This window comes from Carassius gibelio, chromosome A13 (genome assembly GCF_023724105.1).
Source record: "Carassius gibelio isolate Cgi1373 ecotype wild population from Czech Republic chromosome A13, carGib1.2-hapl.c, whole genome shotgun sequence".
NCBI classification, from domain to species: Eukaryota; Metazoa; Chordata; class Actinopteri; order Cypriniformes; family Cyprinidae; genus Carassius; species Carassius gibelio.
Window position 1 is genome coordinate 22,932,910 of NC_068383.1, and position 17,369 is coordinate 22,950,278.

A 17,369-nucleotide genomic window follows, 5' to 3' on the forward strand; every position below is an offset into this window, starting at 1 on the left:
AATAAACTTACACACTAACAACTAATTTTTCAAAGTTTAAACTTGAATCTAGGTTTTCTCACACAAAGCTATTGTATTGCTTCATAAAGATTAGAATACAAGTCAAATAAACTACCTTGGTTATACTTTTCTTTTGCCTTTGTCTAATAAGTTTGGAAAGAACTACCCCTTTAAGCCATCCATTAGTCAGTAATAAGTCAGACTTAGCTTTGCACTTTGTGAAGTTGGTCGTCTTTCCTTTATCCTTCACAGAAGCACAGGAAAGATGGGACAATGTGCTAATCATTGGTATCATTAGCACAGAGTAGAGTAAAGTGTCTGAAGGTTATCACAGAGACTAAAGAGAAGAGAAATGGAGATTGACAAATGGAGAGGTGCTGCTTGTTTTCTAAAGTCCTAGATTTAAACAAGCATAAATGTTTTTTTTTCTCTCATTTAAGTAAAGAAGAGAAATGGGCTGAGTCACTAGTCTGTCTGTAATCCTGTTCCCTTTTTGCTTAAGATCAGTCACAGAATAATGCAGACTTTACAAGAATGAAACCGTGGGAGAAAAACAGTTTTACTTTCTTCACGTAGGTGAGAAGAAGGATATATTCTTTAAGGGCATTTGATTGCATATTAATGCAGTTCTGAGTATGCTGCTGGTGCACTGTTTACAAACAGAATCCTGCTATCTGGTAGGAAGTTGAGCTAAATGTGGGAAGAAGCAGGAGTCGAGTAGGTCGAGGCGAGCATCACTGTTGAGGTAAACATGACCCTAAACCAAGTGCTGCAGCTTAATTAGAAACAAACCATTCACTGTTAAAGTCACCATGAAATCAAAATGTTAAATTCTTATATTTTTAATGTAATACTGCAATGTTTATTATAAATAATTTAACAGTGCTCTTCATTTTTTTATGTGCCCTCATAATCTTTAATCAGAAACGTTAACCTCCCCTCCCCTTTAAAATGACTTATCTTGTCTTCCAGTCACGGGCTATGGCACAAGTGCGTAGCATGTGACGTGAGGGCTAAATGCTTGGGATAAACTGAAGATGATGCTTTACTTAATATAAATCAATGCATTGACTAGTGCTGATGCAAGCCATGGGGGAGTACATTATTCTTCAAATTTGAAAGGATTTTAGGATATTACCACAACAGTACTCTTAGGACATTGCAAACATTTTTTTTTTTTTTTTTAATGAATATGACTTAACCTGATGGAAGACGCACTCATTCAGACATTCTCTCTCTCTCTCTCTCTCTCTCTCTCATTAGCTATGTTTTGTGCCATTGATTGTCCTCCTCCTCATCTCCCTCAATAAATTTCTTCATTCTAGGGTGTTGCCGGTGAATCCAGTTAAGAGAAATCCCCTCAAAAGTAACTGCAAACTGGCATTCAGATCAGCCTCCATTTTGTTAGTTTCACCACAACTTCCAAAAATCCAGTCAATTCCTGAAGGATGAAATCAAGTCCTGCCCTCTCATTTCAAATGCAGTTTCACTCGGATAGACATCACAGTAGAGAAAAAAAGATTCAAGTTTCATGCCATCCAATCACTGTTAATAAGTCCTGTACAATAGGTTTAAATCCATCCAAGGTTAAAAAACATTGTCATTTTGTCAAAATATCATTTTAAAATTACCTCAATTCTCAGAGATCCCCAAACGGTTCGCGCAAAGCTGTTCAAATGATTCAGTTTCCTTAAACCCCACCTTTCGGTAGCATAATGTGTTCTGATTGGTCAACTGACATAGTCAGGTTTGATTGGTTGTTCCGCACACAACTTCATGGTAAACAATGTGTTAGCATCTTTTTGGGGTGAATTATGTCTTATTCCTCTCATCGCGAAGCAAACAGTAAAATAAAAAACTTGAACAGTCTTGCTGCTTTTTCTTCTGTGTGGGTGTATTCAAGCCGCGCTTCAGTTTGAATCTGAATTGGGCATTCAGCGCGGGGGCGTGGTCACATTAGATATAATGAAGGGAGACCTGAAAAACGGACATCGCGTTGTTTTCATATGGATTACTTTATCACAGAATATCTGTTAGCAGCACTTATTTAGTTTTAAATTTACATGTCAAGCTTTCTATAGATATATCTCTCATATCTCTTTGTTGAGTATCCACTGAGTTACACTTCATTTTAATGACGTGTTTGAAATGAAGATCAGCGCAGCTAAAGGCTGCAGACAGCACACATACTGATAAGACGCTCGGGAGAAAACAAACACATAACTTCATAATCATACTTCGCGTTGTGATTCGGAGATGCTTGTTGGTCTAAATAAAGTTGGTAATGAACCCTCTTTTATGGCCAAACGCTTTGAAAATCCCGCTGTACTCACCGAGATTAGAAAAGCAGTCATCAGTGAAATGTTGTGAACACACCAAAAAATAAATTTTAGCCATTGGTTCTTCTGATCTTCATTATTTGGCAGTGAAAATAAAACAAACTTGCCTTTACAATTAAAAACACACTGTCTCCTCGACATGATGCTCTCACACCAACCAGAGCGTCTGTGGGGTGGGGGTGGGGCAGGTGAGAGTTCCGTTTCTCCCAAGACGGTAGGCGGAGATTATTATGCAAAGTGTTCCTAGTGATGTACATAGAGATGGGCGAAAGATTTGAAATCTATAACGACTCGTTTCAGCGATTCAGAGTCGACTCCTTACTTTAGAAGCCAATAACTTTATAAATCGTGTACTTTTTGGTTTAATTACTTTGCACATTGTTCACACTGATGGACAGCCACATCATACACTGTAATACAAGTAATTTTTGATTTCCCATCTGTGTGGCTCTTTAAATTAATGGTTATTTTCATTGTGTTAAGAACAGAAACTGCTCTTTGTTAATAATTGGAATCTTTTTTTGGAGCTTCTTAGTCTTTTTCAAGCTGATGTACTGCACCCCATCAGAGTCAGAGCGGAACTCCGGTCGGACAACATCTCCAGGATGCCACGCTCCATATAGTCTCAGCCTCAGACGTCACACCCATGGACCGTTGGCTAAACGTCTGATGCATATGGGACACAAAAGTGGAAACACTTCAGTGGTGTCGAAGTCATCATTGGATTGGTTGAATTATACAGGATTTATGAGAGATGTGTTTGTTGCGTTCTTTAACGATTCACCAGGAAACAAAAATGCTGTGTCTACAAACCCCTTCACGAAAGTAGAAAGCCATTGAGTTTACAACTGTGATGACGAGCACTTATCAGGCTCAACTAAACTTTGGATATTCAAAAGTATGTGAAATATTTAAAGTTTGCGGCATAGAATCTTTAAATACGTCCGAGAGTTTAAAATAGTAACAGAGTTTCTGTTATTGTGGCAACATTTCCACACCCCAAAATGTGACGCTGAACTAAATGAACTTTGATTGGTTGTTTGACATGTACTGTAAATTGAATGGTTTCATGAGCGGGCCTTGGTCAATGTTATCGGCCATAGATTCCATACCTTCAGAAGTCAGTCTGAAGGTCTGGCTATGCGAGACTACGCTCAATATGACTAGTAAGCCAATTCTCAAATAACTGCTATGATGACTTAAAAGATAGAAGTACTTGCGCTGTACAATCTATTAAGACAGTGTCTGTTCCCCAGATAGTGAGGTCAAAATATAAATTTAATGCAGGATCTAGAAAATATCTGATCGTGATTAAACCAGAAAATGGAAAATAAATGAACAAAAACAAATTTTTTTTTTTTTGCTCATAAACATTAAATCACTCACACCCAAAGCTGTAATTGTAAATTAAATGATCACAGATAATAGTTTTGATGTACTCTGCTTGACTGAAACCTGGCTAAAATCAAATGATTATACTGGTCTAAATGAGTCTACTCCACCAAGCTACTGTTAAAAGCATGCCCCATCAGTCATGGTGGTGGTTTTGCAACAGTATATAGTAATATTCTTAATGTTACTCAGAAAACAGGATACAGGTTTAACTCATTTGAAATACTTATGCTTAATGTTACACTGTCAGACTTGCTCTGGCTACTAGACCACCACGGCGGTATAAAGATTTCCTAAAATAATTCGCAGACTTCCTCTCAGACTTAAGTTCAAGTTCAAGTTCAAGTTGGTTACCGTTGATAAAGCTCTAACTGTTGGAGATTTTAACATTCACAAAATACAAATGATGAATTAGGACTTGCATCTACTAACCTAATAAACACTTTTGGAGTTAAGCAAAACATCACTGGCCTACTCATCACTTTAATCATACACTAGACTTAATTGAATCGCATGGAATCAATCTTACTGATATAAATATCGTACCTCACACTGTAAAAAATTTCTTGTTGTTTTTACAAAAACTTTTTGGCAGCTGTGGTTGCCAGAATAATTTTGTAAAAATACAGAAAACTGTAAACACATTTACGTCAAAAACTGTTAATTTTACAATATAAAGCTGTAATTTACAAACAAGAAAATGTGAATATAAACCAGTAAATTCAACAACACACAAAATTAAATCTGTTTTGTACCTTGAAAATACTGACAACCACCATAATAATAAAGATGGTACTGTATAAGAGAAAGCCACATGAAGTATCAAAGCTCATCACAAGTAGCTTCACCAAAAGCAGAAGTATATATTAACATATAGAAGGTGCACATTTCTGGAAACACAAAACACCATCATGGTAACACACGTGATACTTAAATAATGCAAAAAACTTTCATTAAGCAACAGAAGATGTAACATAAAGCTCAAATGTACATAACTGATAACAAGAACTATTTAAAAACATGATTATTTAAACAAAATACTTTCAAACGTGGAGTGTCACGCAGGGAATTCTGGGAATATCAGTTTACAGTTTTAGACTGTAAATTATACATTGATTTGTTCTTTTTTTACTTCTAAAAGCTGTATAATTAACAGAATTTTACTGTAAATTTACATTAAATGCTTTGTTAGATCTTTTACAGTTTTTCCCTGTATATAGTACGGGAACTTACTGTTAACCTATTATCAGTTTTTTTCCGTAGCGTTTTTACAAAATTTTACAGTTAAAATTACACTTATTTTTTACAGTGCAAAGTGATGATTTTACTGACCGTTTCCTTGTATTGTGCATGCTGCGTATTACTGATATTAACTATATGGCTCTGTGGTATCGTCCAGGCAGAACTATCGTTCCAGCCACCAAAGACAGATTCACAAATAGCCTGCCTGATTTATCTCAACTGCTCTGTGTACCCATAATTACACATGAACTAGACGAAATGACTAGCATCATGGGCACTATATTCTCTAATACATTAGAAGCTGTTGCCCCCATCAAATTGAAAAAGGTTAGATAAAAATGTACTGTGCTATGGTACGAACAGTAATACCCACTCTCTCAAGCAAGAAATTAGTAGTCTTGAGAGCAAATGGAGAAAAACTAACTTTTCTAAGTTTTTAGAAATGCGATGAAAAACAGTATGTCTAGCTATAGACAGGCTCTTAAATTTGCCAGGGTTGAGAATATCCACAAACTCATAGAAAATAAGAAAAAATAATCCAAGGTTTTTGTTTAGCACAGTGGCTAGATCAACAAATAACCAGATACCACCCGATTTAAATATTCCCTTACAGTTTAATAGTAATGATTTTATGAATTTCTTCAATGATAAAATAGATACAATCAGAAATACAATAAAAAATGAAGATTCTACAGCGTCTAATTCTTCAGCTTCATTCATCGCACCCAAAGATAAACTGCAGTGCTTTACAACTATAGGACAGGAATAGCTAAATAAACTTATCACTGCATCTAAACCAACAACATGTTTATTAGATCCTGTACCCATTAAATTACTGAAAGAGTTGTTACCTGTAGCAGAAAAAACGCTTCTCAATATTATGAACTCATCTTTATCTTTAGGTAACATCACAAAACCATTCAAGCTGGCTATTAAGCCTCTTATTAAGAAACCACAACTAGATCCTAGTGAACTGGCAAATTACAGACCCATTTCAAATCTTCCATTTATGTCTAAAAAGAAGTGCCTGCTCACTTGTGCTCCTTTCTACAAAATAAGAATCTCTATGAAGAATTTCACAGTCCTGCATTTCGACACCATTGATCATGACATACTCATAAATCAATAACAAAACTCTACATGAATTCAAGAGCAGGCTTTAAGATTGTTTAGATCCTACCTGTCCGATTTCTACCACTTTGTTTATATAAATAGGGAGTCATCTCAGTTATCACCATTAAAATATGGAGTGCCACAAGGCTCTGTCCTAGGTCCTCTGCCATTTTCAGTATACATGTTGCCCCTTGGTAATATTTTATAAGAAAATACAGGATAAGTTTCTATTGTTGTGCTGATGTATCAACTAAAACTGTTAGATCTGATGATTTTTTCATCTCTTTTAGAAGAAAACAAACATAACCCAAGGTTTTTATTCAATATAGTGGCTAAATTAATTTTAAAAAAGCATCAACAAATGTTAGCTTTTCCCAACAGCAAACAGTAATGACTTTATGAACTATTTTACTTCCAAGACTGATACTATTAGAGATAAAATTGTAACCATGTATCCATCAACTACAGTATCGCATTGGACAGTGTGCTATAGGTCCCCTGAGGAACAATTCCACTCATTCTCTACTATAGGAGAGGGAGAATTGTATAAACTTTTTAAATCATCTATACCAACAACATGTATGTTAGACCCTATACCATCTAAGATCCTAAAAGAGGGTCTTCCAGAAGTCATAGATCCATCCTCTACTGACTATTATTAATTCATCATTGGCATTAAGATATGTCCCCAAAACCCGTCAAACTTGCTGTTATGAAGCCTCTCATTAAAAACCCATAAAAAAAAAAAAAAAACAAAAAAAAAAACTTGCAAATATGTTCAAACATCCATTCAATATTTATTATTTCCTGAATATTACCGATGAACTTTATCAAAAAGTAGCCTACTGTTCACATGTGTTTTACTACTATATAGTGTAGTAATATAGTAATAATTTAATACTTTCTCAATTTTTTCCAAAAAATCCTGGCGCCTAAAGGGTTAATAGTTAGTAAGGTAATTGTAAAGATTAGGTATTGGGTAGGATTATGGATGCAGAATATGGACACTGCAAATTTTAAAGAGTGAATTTAAGTCCCATAGAGTTAAAATTGACACTCAACCAGTTGTTAAGCAACAAGGGAACAGGAAACAAGGCAACGCTGAATGCATGTTAATGATCACTGAAGTCTTTGCTAATGGCGTTTGAACCTCCTTGGAGTAGTCTCTTTGTTTTCAGCACAACGAGATGCGTTTCTCTGCAGTTTTTAGCAAGCAAGATATCCACTCCTATTTGCAGCATCACAAAAGTGCTCCTGCAAAAAACAAACAAACAAACAAATATCAGGATAATTTCATATCTTTTTATCAGGTAAAATGAGAAAATATCAAAACTTGACCCAAAACTGAAAATTCTGTCAAAATTTATTTATACACATTGTTCCACACCTGTAGCACCTTCTATTTTGAATAATCTATGAAAAATGTATTTATATATATATATATATATATATATATATATATATATATATATATATACACATTATATTTCATATAATGGCAGAGTATGGTGGTATTTTCTGTGGGTATACAATAATGTTTGGATAAGGTAAACAAACTGAAATATAACACATTATTTAGCAAATAATCCTGACTTGGTGGTAAATTTCTGTGTGTTCATGAGACTTTATCAGCGCAGCAGTTCACTACGACTTCTATGTGCTTTATATGCACTAATAAACAGCCAATGTGTTAATAATAGGCATGCTAATAAGCAACTGGTTAATAAGAAGAACTGGTTACTTGTTAATTTCATATTTGTCCATTAATCTATTGTTACAATTTTACTACACAATTGACTGTTTTTACAGTTTTCAATGTCTATTTATTTGTCAGTTTAGATATGTAATAGATTGACAGATTGATAACCGATTCCTTCATTTTATTTTAAGTGGCACTTCTAGTCCACTTAAAGCCCCATTTTCAGCAGCCATTTCTCCTGTGCATGAAAACCTTGTACATAATTCTTATGAAATTCTTCAAATGTGCTGATTTGGTGCTTGGTAATTTTATAGAAACAGTAAAGAGATGACTCTGGAATGTTAAGTTACAAAGAAATAAGAATAAAATGGTATGGCTTAAAGATGTGAAGTGGGTGGATGAATCTAGTGTTATACTGCTGTGCATATAGTCTGATTTATAAATACCTATAAGATGTTCAATAAAAAGAAAAAGATGAAACTCCAGAATCTCTTAATACACTTTCTACATCTGCACTGTTGTCATTGCTGTAAGTGGAGTCAGCAGCTGAAGACGGTTGACTAGTGTTGGGTGGGAAGATAGGGGATTCTGGGAGATGTACTATATCACTGTACTATAGATGTACTATACTATATGAGCTTATTTGAGTTTCATTCTAAAGGACACTGCCATCCGGTTTACAAGTCAGTATAAAGCTTATAGATTAAACTCCTTCCATAATTGATGGACTTTAAAGTTATTGAACCAAACTGAATCAATGATGAACTGATTTCAGCTGAATTATTACTACAGTATTTACTATTGTCTTGACAATAGTCACCTCTGTGATTTTAGATTGTTGTGGGGTGTTCTGAGTGATTACAGAATCAGTCAGAGATATCAAATCAGTACAATATATCCAATTTTCGAAGTTAGATTTTAGAGTAAAAGATGCATACTTGACCTTGGAAACTACATAGTATGGAGTGTATAAACACACCACACTACAGTCTCATCTGGTTACAGAAGAGCCCTGATCTTCTTGCAACATTTCCTTAAGTATTCAGACCAAGACAAACATCCCCCAAATGGAGACAGGAACTCGCAATTAGAATTTGCATTGCTCAAGTTTTGCGGTGCATTCCAAACAGGATAATAAACCAAAGGGTACTTCGGAGTGAAAACCATCATGGCGCCATTTTGAAGGGTCGTACCAAACTGAAGTGCTCAAAACTGGCCACTTCAAAATCCCTTTGGAATTGAAGGATTTCGAAGGATACAACTGATGGACACTTTGGGCTCCCATAATCTTTTGTGCAGATTCTTACCTTGCAGTCTGTGTGGGTCCTGATGGCCTAGTGTAGTGACCAGGACACTATACTGTTAAAAGCACCATCCTTCGGATGAGACATTAAACTGAGGTCCTGACTCTCTGTGGTCATTAAAAATTCCAGAAGTCAAATTTCCCCATTGGCCTCTGACTATCATGGCTTTCTAATAATCCACATACACTGATTGGCTTCATCATCCTGTCTCCTCTCAATCAATCAATCACCTTTATTTATATAGTGCTTTAAACAAAATACATTGCGTCAAAGCACTGAACAACATTCATTTGGAAAACAGTGTCTCAATAATGCAAAATGATAGTTAAAGGCAGTTCATCATTGAATTCAGCTATGTCATCTCTGTTCAGTTTAAATAGTGTCTGTGCATTTATTTGCAATCAAGTCAACGATATCGCTGTAGATGAAGTGACCCCAACTAAGCAAGCCAGAGGTGACAGCGGCAAGGAACCGAAACTCCATCGGTGACAGAATGGAGAAAAAAACCTTGGGAGAAACCAGGCTCAGTTGGGGGGCCAGTTCTCCTCTGACCAGACGAAACCAGTAGTTCAATTCCAGGCTGCAGCAAAGTCAGATTGTGCAGAAGAATCATCTGTTTCCTGTGGTCTTGTCCTGGTCCTTTCTAGGTGCTGATCCACCATCTGGTCTAGATACATACTGGATCCGGGCGACTGCAGTGACCCTCTGATCTGGATACGGACTGGATCTGGTGGCTACGGTGACCTCGGAATAAGACAGAAACAGACAAATATTAGCGTAGATGCCATTCTTCTAATGATGTAGAAAGTACAGTGTTATGCGAAGTGTTTCCGGTTCCAGTTTACCTAATTAATGCAGCCTAAAAATCCTTTAACGGATTTTGATATTAAAAGCATATTAGTATGTTATGTGTATGCCAGGTTAAAGAGATGGGTCTTTAATCTAGATTTAAACTGCAAGAGTGTGTCTGCCTCCCGAACAATGTTAGGTAGGTTATTCCAGAGTTTAGGCGCCAAATAGGAAAAGGATCTGCCGCCCGCAGTTGATTTTGATATTCTAGGTATTATCAAATTGCCTGAGTTATGAGAACGTAGCGGACGTAGAGGAGTATAATGTAAAAGGAGCTCATTCAAATACTGAGGTGCTAAACCATTCAGGGCTTTATAAGTAATAAGCAATATTTTAAAATCTATACGATGTTTGATAGGGAGCCAGTGCAGTGTGGACAGGACCGGGCTAATATGGTCATACTTCCTGGTTCTAGTAAGAACTCTTGCTGCTGCATTTTGGACTAGCTGTAGTTTGTTTACCAAGCGTGCAGAACAACCACCCAATAAAGCATTACAATAGTCTAACCTTGAAGTCATAAATGCATGGATTAACATTTCTGCATTTGACATTGAGAGCATAGGCCGTAATTTAGATATATTTTTGAGATGGAAAAATGCAGTTTTACAAATGCTAGAAATGTGGCTTTCTAAGGAAAGATTGCGATCAAGTAGCACACCTAGGTTCCTAACTGATGACGAAGAATTGACAGAGCAACCATCAAGTCTTAGACAGTGTTCTAGGTTATTACAAGCAGAGTTTTTAGGCCCTATGATTAACACCTCTGTTTTTTCCGAATTTAGCAGTAAGAAATTACTCGTCATCCAATTTTTTATATCGACTATGCATTCCATTAGTTTTTCAAATTGGTGTGTTTCACCGGGCTGCGAAGAAATATAGAGCTGAGTATCATCAAGCTAACACCATGTTTCCTGATGATATCTCCCAAGGGTAACATATAAAGCGTGAAGAGTAGCGGCCCTAGTACTGAGCCTTGAGGTACTCCATACTGCACCTGTGATCGATATGATACATCTTTATTCACTGCTACGAACTGATGGCGGTCATATAAGTACGATTTAAACCATGCTAATGCACTTCCACTGATGCCAACAAAGTGTTCAAGTCTATGCAAAAGAATGTTGTGGTCAGTTGTGTCAAACGCAGCACTAAGATCCAATAAAACTAATAGAGAGATACACCCACGATCAGATGATAAGAGCAGATCATTTGTAACTCTAAGGAGAGCAGTCTCAGTACTATGATACGGTCTAAATCCTGACTGGAAATCCTCACATATACCATTTTTCTCTAAGAAGGAATATAATTGTGAGGATACCACCTTTTCTAGTATCTTGGACAGAAAAGGGAGATTCGAGATTGGTCTATAATTAACAAGTTCTCTGGGGTCAAGTTGTGGTTTTTTTATGAGAGGCTTAATAACAGCCAGTTTGAAGGTTTTGGGGACATATCCTAATGACAATGAGGAATTAATAATAGTCAGAAGAGGACCTATGACTTCTGGAAGCACCTCTTTTATTAGCTCTCCACCAGTAAGCTGGTGTGTGGTGGGCATTCTGGTGCAATATGGCTGCCGTCGCATCATCCACCTGCTGCACATTGGTGGTGGTTGAGGAGATTCCCCCCTTTCATGCAAAGCGCTTTGAGTACCCAGAAAAGCGCTATATAAATATAACAAATTATTATTTATTAATAATAGGGATGAGCCCTTCCAAATGGAACACAGGGCTAGATGTTGAGAGTTTGCAGGTGGTAATTAGCATGAAAAACACTAGGAAATGACACACCCTCTACAGTGAGTAAAATATACAATCATAGGATCTGTATCACCTTTTAGTCTGCTTCTTGCAAGATTGAGACCATTGTACAAGTCGACTTGAGACAATTCAGTTGATACTAAGTATAACTGTGAATATCACTTGCATTCATGTAGAACATTTTATTTAGCTATTGACCATTCTGAGTGAGCGGAGTGAGGGGGAGGAAGTGAATGAAAAGGATAGGGAGAGAAGGAACTTTTCTTGCATCTTCTCTCTGTATGATTTTTGAAAAAGATGCCTGTATGTTAATACACTGTGTGTTTTTTGTCTGTGTCCGTATCTCAGAAGATCAGAGTGTCATGCAGTTCAAGTCTTACAGTGGCTTTGTTTTCTGAGGTGATAATTTACTGTGGAAAGGATTCTCTCTCCATGCCTCATCAAGCTGCTGCCGTGGTCTTTCATGTCTTATGTTGCATCATTTTTCTTTTCCACATGGCCCAGCAGAGCAGCCTAACTTCATATGAGGACCTAATTCATTTGAGAGTGTAAGGAAGGGTGCAGTGTAGATTATTGATTATCCTTACTTTGAAAGCTGCCATCCACCTGAAGGAAAAGGGTTTTGTACTGACAGATATTATTTAACAAGTAGATGCATGCTCATGATCACCAACAGAGCATAAAAACTGGTACAACTTGCTGACCAGTTCTTCTTTCAAATGAAGCTTGCTGGTAAAGTAAGTTGTAGGTTAAGTGTCACCACGGATTAAAAAAATTATATTTCAGTTAATTACAATACTGCAATAAACGTGATACAGTAAACAATGTATGCAGTAAAAATAATGAAAATAAACTTCTTTAATTTAAGTTGTCCTTTCAGGCTTTAAGTACAATAAATATACAGAAGGCAAGCTAGTGTAGACTGTTCAATTCACAAACTAATGACTCTTATGAGCTGGAAAAGTTTAGTTTTATTAAATACAAATACATAAGTAAATAAAGGTAAATATCTTGATCCTCAAAACAAGTGGTTTCTTTTAATGAATAGTATAAAAATAGGAATTACTAATTTGCAAGAGCATTACCAGAGGCACGAACAGTGAGTCTAGTACAGGAGGACCAGAGTTGTCGGGGGACAATTGTTTTGCTATTATAAATCTTTATAATAGCAAAACAACTACAGTTGTTTGTTTTGCTATTATAAGCAAAACATACTCAAATAAATCAAATTGAGAGCTTGAAAATCAGAATCAAAGCAGGAAATGGCTGGGGATGCTATGCCAACCTTCTGTATCAAGGAGAACCACTGTGGTACACATGCCCCCATCTGGCTGAATGGCAGTCACCCTCAGCCTATTGACGGCATGTCACCCTCCCTGCATGTGCTAGCTTCAATAATAACTGCTGTCACTAGACAGCTAGTGTGGATGTAAAGGCATGTGCTAAAGGTTACTATGTCTACCGCCTGCCCCGACCATCTGTCTGCTTCCACATCTACTCTGGCTGTAAATCTCCCTCTTGCCTCATTGGGTCTTTCTAACACACTGGATAAATCAGACTTCCATCAGACTGTTTTGTTATGTGTGTCGCCATAGTTTTCTATGTGATGAGGGGGAGTGTAACGGAGCTGCCTGTCCTGTCGAGACAGAATGCCACTGTTCTGAGGGGAACGATTCTAGGCCCTGATGCACAGACATGTCTGGGTGAGTAACAAGCCTGGCCAAGACAATGCTTATAGAGCAGAATAATTATTTTCTGGATAGACTGAGAGTGGAGACCTCAAGACTGTTGAAAGGTGAAATTGAGAAACAATCCACTAATGGACAGTACTGTAAAAAGGCAGCCAGCAAAATCAATGCTTTTAATAGTGAAAAATGCTAATTATGCAGCAGCTTTCAAGGGGAACATTTTTTAAAGTAATTTCTGTAGGTAATGTTCAGGATACAATCTGCTGAAGTTTTCCTCGAAGACAAAATGCTCATGTCTGGAGCTGTTGCTATAGTTACCTCTCAGAAAGATGTGTAACTTATGTTCACAATTAAGGATATGTGAACAGCTAGAGGCAAAGGATAAATAGAAGTTTATGGCAAGACTGTATAGGGTGTGGGGGTCCAATCCTGTTCCTGGAGGTCCTGCAGATTTAGCTCCAATATAATTAAACACACCTGAAGCAGCAGATCAAGGTCTTCAGGATTACTAGAACACTCCAGGACAAGGTTGCCAGGTCTGCGAAACAAAAACAGACTAATTGCAATTCAAAACTACCCTAATAGCAAGTTTTCTATGGTTTTCCCATCTTTTGGAGGTCCCCTCCATCAAAATTACATTCCTTGTGATTGCCTTAACCTGCAAAAAAAAGTGGCAAAAGTGTCAAAGTAGCCCAATTCCGTAGTAATACTGGAGACTTAGTAACACTAATTCAGGCTTTGTTGGAGCAGGACGTTCTCTAGGAGCAGGATTGGACACCCATTGTATGGGCCCAAGTAGTCTACACACTTTGACACACTTTTAAAATAAAATAAAAAGACGTTCCAACTTTTAGTTGGACTTGGGGGCCTGGGGGATTCAAGCCCTAATTGCAAGGTTTAGACCTCTCAAACCCTTCCTTAATTTGCAGAAGGAACATGGTACATGAAGCAGCCCTACTTCACAAAATGGTTAGAGAAAGGTGTCAACTTCAAATGCTGTAATGAAGGGGCAAAGACACAACAGGAAAATAAGTAGTAAACATAATAAGTGAAAACATTTATATGTAGCTGTAAGTTTTCATTTACTGGATTAGATATACTTAAGGACATCAAGCCATCTATCAAGCACATTGATCCGTTCCGTATTGTTTTCTCTGTTTTTAACTCATTCTGGTGTGTTATGTGTAAGATGTGAACGAATGTGAGAAAGACAATGGAGGATGTGCACAAATATGCATCAACACCAAGGGCTCTCGTCGTTGTGAGTGTGGACCAAGTTAAATACTGGACGTGGACGTGGAGCTGTAAAGGTAAAAACATGGTAAAACAGAACATCCTGAATATTGGTAGACTTTCATTTAACTAATGCATTGTGGTTTCTGTTGTTCTGTGTACAGACTGCTGGCTGTGACAATGTAAATAGAGGCTGTAGTCATGGATGCTCCTCAGAGGACGACTCATATTACTGTCATTGTCCCCAGGGTCTGATGTTAGTAGATGACAAACCGACCTGTCAGGGTGAGCTGAACTTACCTTTCCTGCCTTTTGCCCCTTTTCTGTCAGGGTTTGTAGATTTCACTTTGACGTTTTGTTGTTTTTTTTTGTGTTTTGTGTGCAGTCCCTATGCAGTGTGATCCTAGTTCCATACAGGTCTCGGTTCCCAAAGACTTGGTGGGAGGGCTTGAATGCTTCCTATCGATCACTTCCTGCCGGGGCATTTCCAATGGCACCCACATTAACCTCCACTTTAATCTGAAAACATGTGGTTCTGTGGTCCAGGTAAAATTTATATGGATCAGTCATGCATACGAGGTCCATAAACCAGTTTTTAATGTAATGTGTAATGTGCAACTTATGGCTAAATTAGCCAATAATGATAGAGCCGGAAAGAACTGGGGAACACTGTGATGTTGCAGAGGGTGAACTTGACCCTCATTCTGGTCAAAAAGTCTCCTCAAAAGTACTTGCCAATAATGTTCCTTCATAATTTGAAGCTCGCATCCAGGTCTGGATTCGTAACGCAGAACCTGATTTTACCAAGTGAGACATGTTCCTGGGACAACATCTTTGTTGACCCTGGAACAACATTGTGATTAACCAATCAGATTTGAAGAACAAGTTTATAGATTTAGTGAAGTTTACACTCACAATCACTGTTAGGTGCTTGTACATCTATCATTTCCTCTGATTTTAAGGATCACTCATGGTTAAGGTTAGGTTTAGGTGTGGGGATATGGTCAAGACTACCTTTTTGAGTAAAATGTTGTTCCAGGGCCATCAAAATATGTTGACCTAGGAACACATCTAACTCAGCAATATCAGGACGTGCGATTCGTAACACCTACTTTTCAGAATCTGACCCTAACGGATAAAATCAAATCCTAGCTTCCATATTTATCCTCATTCTTTCATTACTGAAGTAAAATAGGTGGTGAATACCATTACATGTTGAGTTATAAAATAATTGATAGTTCTCTAGGAATGTAGAGGAAAATCATCATCTTCCTTATCCTCTTCTCCAGGTCATTGAGGACAAAATTGTTGGCACCAACTACCTGCCCAGTCTGCACAACTGTTTTGGCCACACCTGGCCCCAAAGCTGAGCAAGCCTTAAAATATTACTTTATCAAAGATGAGTAGGTATTTAAAATAATTAAAATATGAAGGCATATTGTTCTGTACACTCAATACCATTCTGCATGCTCCATGACTGTTGCTATAAGTGATTTCAGACATTTTGCTTAGTTCAACAAGCCACAGAATTAGATCACCCTAACCCTTCTACCACAATATCTCTCTCCAAAACCTGAATACTTTAGCAGATAACCTAACAGATTAAAGAAGCAAATAGTGTGTTCTGATTGGGTGGCTCCCCTGACAGTTCGATACCTGTGTTTAGCCCCTAGGGCTGTCACAGAGGCAGGCGTGATTTCTCAGGGCACCCTTGTTTTCAGTGTCATATCTGTGAGGTTGTGGTACAATTGATCCATAGTATCTTGATGAGCGATTGGCCTTTAATGGCCTTATATTTATCAGTTACATTTCAGATGATACGGTGCATCAGGTTGCGGCTAAAGACCTGCTTTCCAAACACTACCAGGTCCCTGTCTTCAAGTTCATTGTTAAGGACAACAGAGTGAGTAGGGAACAGGTGCATGCTGGGAAATTCAGCTGCCTGGTTTGTCCAATGTGCTTTTCTGTGCTAATGGACCAGCTATTATTAATACTGTGTGTATATTAGGAGGTGTTTCTTCATAGACGTTTGCTGGTGTGTGGGAGTAGGAACAACAGGAATCTCGCTGCTGAATGCGTTTGAGGAGAGATCTCTGGACTGATCAACACCAAAAGCAACATGTACTGTCCAGTGGACCCATTCATATACTGGCAGATCCATGAGACCACACGTCTATGAAATCACTTACCCACAATTCCATCTACAGGCTACTTTACTTCCTTACAACACATCCATACGGCATACATTGTATGCAGTAAGCTTACATTTATGAGTTGTTTAAGTTACTTCTTTCTACTACTTTTGACAGTTATATTTACTATATGAAGCTCATCTGCCTCACTAGAAATAAATGTCTTTCTATGTGCATGCATCTAGGTGATGTATTGTGCATGCAGTATAAGCCTATAGGTATTTCAGCTTTGACAGTTTTGAATGTCTAATTTGCATACACATTTTACTGAGGTAAATAAAATGATTTTAAAGCCAATAAAATTATTTTTTGTCACAGTCTGTAGTCATATTATCTCTCATAGTGCAATAAACATTCCTGTGTTACTGTTCAACACCCATTCTGCATTTATTTACTTTTAAAACAAAACCCAAATAAAACTACTTGGTGAACATTTCAGTTTTCAGCACATGATATTCAGAAAATCACACATTTGCATTAATATTACTACCCTACTGAGATTCAACCCTCATAACATTTTGATTATTTCTGCATAAAACAATGCTAGTTAGGAAATTAACT

At 37.3% G+C, this 17,369-nt stretch overlaps 1 pseudogene; it reads left to right on the forward strand.

The window, feature by feature from the left end:
- The first annotated feature begins 12,957 nt into the window (after nt 1-12,957).
- On the forward strand, nt 12,958-15,986 carry LOC128026618 (oncoprotein-induced transcript 3 protein-like; annotated as a pseudogene).
- Nucleotides 15,987-17,369: the final 1,383 nt, after the last annotated feature.